This window comes from Gracilinanus agilis, chromosome 2 (genome assembly GCF_016433145.1).
Source record: "Gracilinanus agilis isolate LMUSP501 chromosome 2, AgileGrace, whole genome shotgun sequence".
Taxonomy (NCBI): Eukaryota; Metazoa; Chordata; class Mammalia; order Didelphimorphia; family Didelphidae; genus Gracilinanus; species Gracilinanus agilis.
The window spans coordinates 153,621,614-153,631,434 of record NC_058131.1 but is presented as its reverse complement, the minus strand read 5'-3'; positions in this window follow the sequence as shown (position 1 = coordinate 153,631,434).

The following is a 9,821-nucleotide window of genomic DNA, read 5'->3' as shown; positions in this document are numbered from 1 at the left end:
CAAAGACCGGGCAATGTCCCTCATTTATTTAGGAACTCCCATTGCCCCCTCTTATGTATCATACCTGAGTTGGCAGAAGGGTCTAGTGAAGTTCAACATCATTTAATGTCATCCAGTACATTATTCCATGAAATTTCTAATTTCTTTTGCCTTAGGACCTGAAGTTTGATTTAATATACCTAAAAATACAATCTCTGTAGTAGTCAAAAACTTTAGACAAATGGTAAAGAATTTAAGGCATAGAAAAGAGCATCAGAAGTGATGAAAAGGTTGGCCAGATCTTTGATGAACTGTGTAAGATAACTGATTAGAGAAGACCAAGATGAGAATGAAATGAAAGTCTTTCAGTATACAAAAGGAGAGTGATCAGAATCTAGCTGTTTGCCCTTGAGCAAATCACAACTACTCTGGGACTTAGTTTCCTCATCTATAAAATAAATAGTTGAACTAGAAGATCTTTATGGTCCCTATCTTGCTCAAACAGTCTATAATTCTATGATCATAAAACTCATCTTCAATTCCACTATTGGACAGGACAAGGGGAGTGAAAATTTTTTTAAGCAATTCAACAAATATATTTATTTGTGTTGGTGTTCAGAGCACTGGGAAACTTTAAGACAAATTACAAGGAAGATCCATATCTAGTGATTTTTTTTAAAGTTATCATTTATTGGGAACAAGATTAAATAGTCCTGGTGAGAGGAAGGAGTATGAATTAGATTATCTCTGAAAATGGTAGCAACCAGGGGATGGGACTAAAATGAATTATGGGTTGAAAAGCTTTCTTGTACTGACCTAAAACATGATGCCAAACCCCACTTCAAGTGGCTAAAGGATAAGACTCTGAGGAGAGTCTTTTTTTCTTCAGCAACTTCAAATCGAATTTGGCATTATCTATCTTCTCTCTCTAAGCTAGAAGCCAGAAGTGCCAGAAGAAAGACTGCAGAAACTTAATGAGACTGGAGCTTTCCTCTCTCCATTCTCACCAACTCCACCCTGCCTGGTCCCTCATTCAAGTGTAGGGAACTGATCTCCATTAGTGAGAAGAGTCCTATACCAGAGGGCTTTCAGACTTGGATTACATAAAAAAAGAGGGATGGCAATTGCCGATTAGAGGCAGCCAGATGGTATGGTGGGTGGATAGAGCACTAGGCTTGGAATCAGGAAGATTCATCTTCATGAATTCAAATCCAGCCTCAGATATTTAGTACTGTGTGACCCTGCACAAGTCATTTAAGGACTGTTTGCCTCAATTTCTCATCTATAAAATGAACTGGAGAAGGAAATGACAAACCACTCAAATTTTTGCCAAGAAAACCCTAAATGAGATAATAAAAGGTTGGACAAGTGAAAAACAACACAAAAAATTGCCAATTGGAAATTTAGAGAGGCTTTTTAACAACAACAAAAAAGTATACATAGATCAAGCATTTAACAAATGTTTGTTGAATGATTGAAATGTGAGTTTGGATAAGGGTAGGAAGTTCAATGAGTAGTAGAAGCTACTTAAAGAGTATTTAAGTAGTACCCCCCACAAACCCACATCCCATAGCAAGTCACCAGTCCTGGGTCCTAGGGCTGCACATGGCTTTTTACATGTATACATGTTTACATGTATATACAGGTTTAAACAAAAAAGCCTTAGCCATTACAATGTTGATGTAGCATAAAGGAAAGCAGAAGTTGACTTTTTAAAAAGATACTCATTTCACATGCAAAGTGCAATGGAACAAGTGCTAGATTTGTTGTGGAGGACCTGGAGTCAAGTTCTGACAGCCATTCCACAAGCTTTCTCACATGTAAAATGAAGATGTTAGCCTAGATGACCTCTGATGTCCCTGTTCTAAGTCTAAATGGATAGATAACGTGTTGGTTCTGTTCAATACAATAATCAGGTATTTATTACTAAGATTTCCTTGAATCTGTTATCTCCTTGATGTTGCTACTGCTCCAATGATGCATGTCCTATGTGACTTTTATCCATGTTATCTCATAAATCCACCAAAGAGGGGCCATCAAATGAGCTCAGGGCCTTCTTGTAGTCTCTCTGTCTCTATCTGTCTCAACCCCTTACCTTCTGTCTAAGACAGAAGAGTAGCAAGGGCTAGGCAATCAGGGTTAAATGACTTGCCCAGGATCACACAGCTAGACAGTATCACAAGCAAGATTTGAACCCAGGACCTCCATCTCCAGGCCTGGCACTCTTATCTGTTGTGCTACCTAGCTGCTTCTTTGTCATTCCCATAATGTTTATGTATATACCAGCGGACTATGTGTACCATCCATCAGTTATCCACTGCTCTTGCTAAATGACTAGTATAGACACATATACATATGTACATACAAACATACATACATACAGATATAGTCATACATTTCTACAATGCCATCCTTCTACCCAAATAGAATCAAAGTACCTTGAATAAGGTTCAGATTTTGGTTTTGTTTTGTCTTGTCTTTGCATCTCCATTACTTAGCTCTTGGCAAATACCTATGTTCTGTTGGATGAATGAATATTCAGTAACTCCTTAAAATGCAGTATGTGAGGCCTCCTCTTGCCCCTGTATGTTTCTCCGTTGCCATTGGACATCACCAGAAGAATATTGGCATAAAAGAGATGGGTCTTTGTTGGATGGAGAAACTTAGGATCATTAAAAAGATTATCTACTTTCTTAGAATCAACTAACCCTATTTCCTCCCTTTGTTTTGTTCTGGACCCAGCTCACTACCTATTTGTAATATTTATGTAAAATGTATGTACTGGTAGATAAACTATAGATCACCTATCCAAGTATATATCATGGCCTCAACAATAGACTTTTTTTCCATCCATTTAGGGGATTTTCCCTATTAAGCTGAACTCTGAATGAGCAAAAGGAATGTAAAATCAGAAGAAAGTATAAAAATGGGGTGTGTGGCAGACAATTAAATTAGATATTAATATTTTTAAAGTGTTAATTATGGTCCTCTGTTGGATTTTGGTGAATTCTGGCTCTGCCTCTTACTCAGCTTGGTCAATTTTGTTATGAGAAACAATGTTATCTGGTAGAAAGAACACTGAATTTGGTATCAGAATGGATGAATATATGTGAATGAATGAAAAAGCAAAGCAATTACTATGTGCAAAGGGCTGGGAATTTAAAAAGAAAAGCAACAGAGCTGGCTCTCAAAGAGCTCCCATTTTAGTTCACATTTAGCTCTGAAAGTCACAAGGAATGACTACCATGGTCCTTAGGGTACAGCATCTTCTTTAGCATCATTTCCATTAATAAAATTATATTGGTTTCTGATATTGAACTACTTGACACTGCCAAGGATTTGAGTGGCAAGAAGCAGCCTTGGTCCTACAACATTAACAGGTGGTGACTCCACAAGGTTACTTCCCTGGACAATGGCAGTGGAGGTCAGACTGGAAGCAGGCCTGGTGGTCTGGGGGACCCAGCCCTTCGGCCTATCTTGTCTGTTGGGCAGTTGGTCAGTGATTGGTACTCATGATGTTGGGCGTCTTCTCCATAAGGTCTATTCCCCATCATGATAACTACAAGGTCCAAGTAGGAAGCAGAAATAGTGGAAGACAGAATCATCACTTCTTTTCCTGGGACTTTTGGATTCGGAGACCAAGGCTTTCTCCAACAATATCTGAGGGGAGACAGTGGTCATGGCAGTTTGACTTGTTTGGCACATGTCTCCTCCTTTCTCTCCTTCAGGATGCCCTGGTGTTTCTGTTGTATTATTTTGCCTGCCTTTATTAGTGGAAGTTGGTAGAGTAGTGGAGGGGATGATGAACCCCTTCTCCACCAAGTTTGTTTCCCTGGATTGTAGCTGCCTTTGAGTCTACCTATACTTCTTGTGTGACCTCGAACAAGTTACTTAACCTATCTTAGACTCATAGGTTCACAAATTTAGAGCAGGAAGAGATCTCTGAGAGCATCTAATCCAATCCTCTTAATAGATGAAGATCTTAGATCTATACAGGTGAAAAGTGACTCACCAATGGTAACAGGAATAGTCAGAATCAGAACCTGGACTTGAACCCAGACCATCTGACTACAGCTCTAGGGACCTATCTAACGACATTATGCATTCAAATCTTTCCACCATTTGGTCCCATCTTATTGTCCCAGACTTTTTCTCTCACTCTAGCCAAATTAGACTAAAGTATTTATGTACCACTCTCTGCCTCCCATTCCTTCACCAGCCATCTTCACCTCTCTTATCTGAATCCCACCCATTCTTTAAAGTCCAGCTCAAATCCTACCTTCCAGAAAACTTCCTAGATCAAATCATATTTCATACTCACCTGAGCTCTTATAGCATGTACATCACTTGGCACTCATATGCTTCCTTATGCTATTATTGAGAGTCTTTTCAAATAAGAGCTTCTTGAATCCCTAAATTAATTGTAAATTCCTTGAGAGCATGGAGCCTGCCTTTGTAACTCCAGCAGGGTATCTTGCATATATTGGCACTTAAATATTTTAAAATCAGGTCTAGACTAATTTTTACCTGACAAAGAATCTTCTCTTCAACATTCCTGACAAGAAGCCTTTCAGCTTCCCCTTAAAGATCTCTTGTGATGGGAAACCCAATATCTCCTGAGGCAGCCTATTCTGCTTTTTGACAGCTCTAATTATTAGAACATTTTTCTTTAAATTGAGCTGAAATCTACTCCTGCAACTTTCACCCAGTGCTCCTAGGCTCAGCCCTAGAAGTTGAACTTTAAAACAAGCCTAATAATCTAATAACAACTCATATATTTATATCCCCTTAGAAAAAACAGACCTTCAGATAGTTGAAGATGGCTATTTATTGTCTGATCATTGGATTATAACAAAGAGGCAAACAGGATTCATTTATTCTTTGAATCCTCAGGGTCTAGCACAATGCTTGGAGCACAGTAGATGCTTAAATGCTTGTTGACTGGTTCATCCTAGATCCTGCATTCTTTTGTCCCCTCTCCCCCCATATCCAATTACTTGTCATTTCTTTTCATTTCTTTCTTCATAACATCGTGGGTCCATCTCCTCCTCTCTGCCTACATTATAATATCTCTGGTTCAAGATTTCATTACCTCTTGCTTGAATTGTTATAATATCTTCTTCCTAAATAGTATCCCCACTTCCATTTTCTTCCTTCTTCCAACCATCTGCCACATAGCCACTAAAATGACCTCTCCAAAGAACATGCCCCTCTCCTTTGCAACCGAAATAACTAGTGCAAGACAATGAGGGCTTTGTTCTAAGAAATTTAAATTGAGGTGTAGCTGGATGGCTCTGCAGATTCAGAGCCAGACTTAGAAACAGGAGGTCCTGGGTTCAAATTTGACCTCAGACACTTCCTAGCTGTGTGAGCCTGGGCAAGTAACCCCCATTTAACTTAACCTCCATTGTCTAGCCATACCACCAATACATAGTATTGATTATAAGATGGAAGGAAATGGTTAAAAAAAAAAAGACATTTAAGTGGCATAAAAATTTAGAAAGTTCAGAAATTTATCACATGCACTCTTTCTAGCAGAGTAGAAGGAGGTGAGAGGAGTATAAATTCAGGTGATAACTGTAGAGCATGGCAGAGGAGTTTGGTATTCTAGGTATTAGTGTCAGATTATGCCTCCATTTACTTGCATCCTCCATAGCAATTCCTCTACCCTTGGTCCTGTGAGGGTAGGTCAGCCTCTTTCTCACTTTCCCTCTATAAACAATAACACTTCCCCATATAAAGGTGAGTACTCCTAGTAATATCTTCCCTTCAAATGTTATTTTGGAGGAACTCTAGACACGTCCTTTCTGACGAAGTAGAAAAAGCCTAAGAAGAAAAGAAATAAAAGAATCCATGAAACATTTTTTTAAACCACACAGAACCAAGTGGGAAAAAGTTGAGGACACACAAATAGGGCAGTTCTGTAACTATTATGTTAAATTTAATATATACTTTAAAATAAACTTAAAAGAGGTTCACAGTTTAATATGTAATCCTTTTTTGTTCTCCATTTCTTGAAATGTTCATGTTCATTAATGTTTGTTAAATTTATAATAAAAAGGAACATTTTAAAACTAGAGTTCATGAGACTTCTGGCTATTTGACCCAAAGAAATTAAAACACAAAACAAAACCCTAGGAAGTTCCAATATATGAGAAAAATATTTATAGCACTTATTGTGCAGTAGCAAAGAATTGGAAATAAAGTGGGTAACCATTAGATAGAGAATAGCAGGACAAATTGTGGCACATGAATGTGATAAAATATAATTAATTGGAAGAATTCAGAAAAATATGAGGAAATTTACAGCTCAAGAAATTCTGTAAAGTAAAATAAGCAGAACCAGAACAGTATACATAATGACTATGACAATATTAAAGAAAAGATCACTAAAATAAAACTAAAGACCCTGAAGAATAAACAATGATACATTTTCCTCCTTGAAGCTGAGATGCCAGGGACTATGAGGCAGAATACTGAATACTTATTAGTTGCTATAAATTCCTTCTACTCTGCTGGAGGAGTGTGTAACCCTGTGCAAATCATTCAACCTCAGTTTTCTCATCTGTGAAATGGTATATAGCACCTACCTCACAAAGTTATAAGGGATAAGTGAAATAATATTTGTAAAACATTTAGCATGGTGCTTTGCTCAGAGTAGACACTATGTAAATGCTTATTTCTTTACCTTGCCCCTCTTAGGTGATCTCTTGAGATCTTAATCTAGGAAAGTATGAAGTTATAACCCCTGTTTTTAAGAGCATATAATATAGCTGGGGTAAGGAAGAAAGGTCAACATACCAATAGAAAGAAATCTTTACAAAAATGTTTATTTTAATAATAAATTTCCACATCAGTTTTCTGAAATTATATATAATCCAGATCACCTCCCTCCCCCCACCCAGAGCTGGCAAGCAATTCAATCTGGGTTATACATTTTTAACATGCAAAACATGTTTCCATATTATTAATTTTTGTAAGTGAATAATCTTATAAAACCAAAACCCTAAAACATATCCCCAAATAAACAAATGATAAATCAATCATATGCTTCCATCTGCATTCACAACTCTACCAGCAATACATTAGTGCCCCTGTTCAATTAGTGGCCATTTGGATAAAGGAGGGAGTGTACTAGTTAGTTTAGATTTTTTTTTTTTGAGCAGCTGATTAATACACTAACTTAAAACTTAAGAAATAACTGTCTCTGGAGAATTTCAGTCTTTACATGACAAAAGAAAAAAACTTACAGCCAAGAATAATCTATTGTGTCATTTGAATTTGTTGTAAGCCCTGGAAAACTACAACTCCCAGGGCCCTCTGCTATAACTTCCCTTGACAATTCCCACTTCCTTTGTGGGAGGTGTCAGAGAAAGTAAAAAAAGAGAGAGTTTGGTGCTTTTTGGAGTTCTCTCTACCCTGGAGGGTCTGCTCTCGACCTGTGTAAGGATTAAAAATGATAAAGGCTGATATTATGAGGAAAAATAATATTTTAATTAAAGCCACGTTAGTAGAAATAAATTAGACCACACGCCTATAAAAAATTCAAATTGCCGCCTCAGCCATTATGTTTCGTACCTTCGCATGCTCAGGTAGCAAAAGAGGAAGTCAAAATCGACTTCCCAATATTTAAAGATGTGCTTTACCTTGAAGACGTCATCCAAAACAGGAAACCTGTTGGACATGGGAAATGTAGTTTCAAAGTCCCCCACATGTCCACAGGAAGTTTGTCATATATCTACATATGTTGAGGCTTAATACTTCTAAATAGAACCCCAGTAATTTTAAATAACACATTACCCCCTGTGATCCTTTGTGGAGACAAGTCTCCCCAATGGATCATGAAAACATAATCAAATTAAAGTTTACAATAATTCAGAGATAAAAGGGAAATAAAAGGGAGAAAGAACAAAACCAATGTTCTGTGCATTGACAAAAGCCATTTAGGGGGCAGTCCCCTTTTCTGGCATAAAGTGTCCATTCAAAATAAATGCATTCAACTCATTCAACTCCCCATAGTTCAAATCAACTGCACCCCAAAGTTCAAATTTGGATCTTCATGATCCAGTGAAGGCTCTTCAGGCATCTTCATGGTGTCTTCACCAAACAGGTTTGTTGTCTGAATTCTGGGGAGATGGCAAAATCCTTATCCTGAAATTACTCTCAAAAGAATTTAAACTTTACATTATAGATTATAAAACATACATTCCCTTCTGAGAACTAATACATTACCCACCCCCCAGATTACTCCTAAAGGAGTTAAAAATTAACTTGTATTATAGATTATAATTCAGAAATTATGATTATAAAATTTAACACACACACCCCGGAGAAAAATTCTAAATAATACACTTGGGAGGCTCTCAGATCCTGAGCTCTCTCTCTTGGTGCCTTTTTCCCTTTCTATCTATCTCTTAGTTTTCCCTAGACCTTCCCTTTCCTAATTTAAATGAAACCCAGCTATTCTAAACCCAAAGTTGCTTTCGGATCTTTTATTTGAGCCAAGAAGGGCTCTGATCAATTTCCACTGGCTACCTACCTTTCCCTTCCTCTACCTTCCTGTCTCCTTTCTCCCATTCCATTCATCCTTCCTGCCACCCAGAATTTAATATGGCATCCAGAATTTAAACAATATATGAGACCATTTCTCTGAGTATAATATCGTATATTAATAGAGGCATGTGATCTTTTAATAAAGATCACAAGTGCCTCTTAACACTGAAAGACCCTCCATCAGGCCTAACACTGTCTTTTATATGGGATGCATGTCTTCTTTCTGACTGGCCTCATACATTCTTTGGATCTACACTGGAAGGCTAAACTGGTGGATATTTTATTTTATTTTATTTTATTTTTAAACCCTTAACTTCTGTGTATTGACTTATAGGTGGAAGAGTGGTAAGGGTAGGCAATGGGGGTCAAGTGACTTGCCCAGGGTCACACAGCTGGGAAGTGTCTGAGGCCGGATTTGAACCTAGGACCAACTGGTGGATATTTTAAAAGAGGAAGTTGACTTAGAGATCTCAATTCCTTCCCCATTACTTAGTCAACTTGGAATCTGGAAGTCCCCAAATTTGTAGCCTAGTAAGATTCAATAACCCCAATTTAGTTAGCTTAAAGGTGAAAAGCCCCTAGTGGACCTCTTCAGGAGAGTTTCTCCCTGAGGGGAAAGTCCAACCTCAGAGTCTCAGACTAACAATAGACTTTATAGTAGTTTAGGTGGGGAGGGCTAATCCCAACAAGGTGTTAAGTATCTCTTTGGTCCCAGTAATTTCTCACCTTAGGCCAAAATCCTTTATTCTAGGTAGTCCAGTCCATGGTTGGATCTTTCCCTTTTTGTGTCCATAGTAAAGCATCAGCCCTTGAAGCCTTTTGAAGTATCCTAAATGGGTCCCTGGTGAGGAGAGTAAAAGTCCAATTACTACTCTGTAGCCATCTTAACCCCAAAGTCCTGTGGGTGTGTTCTGAAGTAAAGAAAGTTCATTTTAGGTTGGTAAACTGCAGACTCGACTGGCCATTGCATTGTTGTAAAAGGACAAGGCATATTTGGGAAAAGGCTTTGCTTTAAATGATAGTTTTTAAACTGACAAATTTCCTCCTAGCTGTTTTTGCCTCAGGCCAAAGAGAGGTGTAGGGTGCAGCAGAGAGAAATGTAATTTTGGAGCCAAAGATAAATTAGAGTAAAAAGATAGATGGGAATTGGCTAGGTATTGTGATTTAAAGGTAATTTTAAGCTTTTCTTTATTAATCATAAGTTTTGTGTTTGGTGATAAATTTTTGTCGGTTTTACTTTTTGAAAAGTAAAAAGAACATGAACTATAGCCTGATTTGGGGAGTTTTTA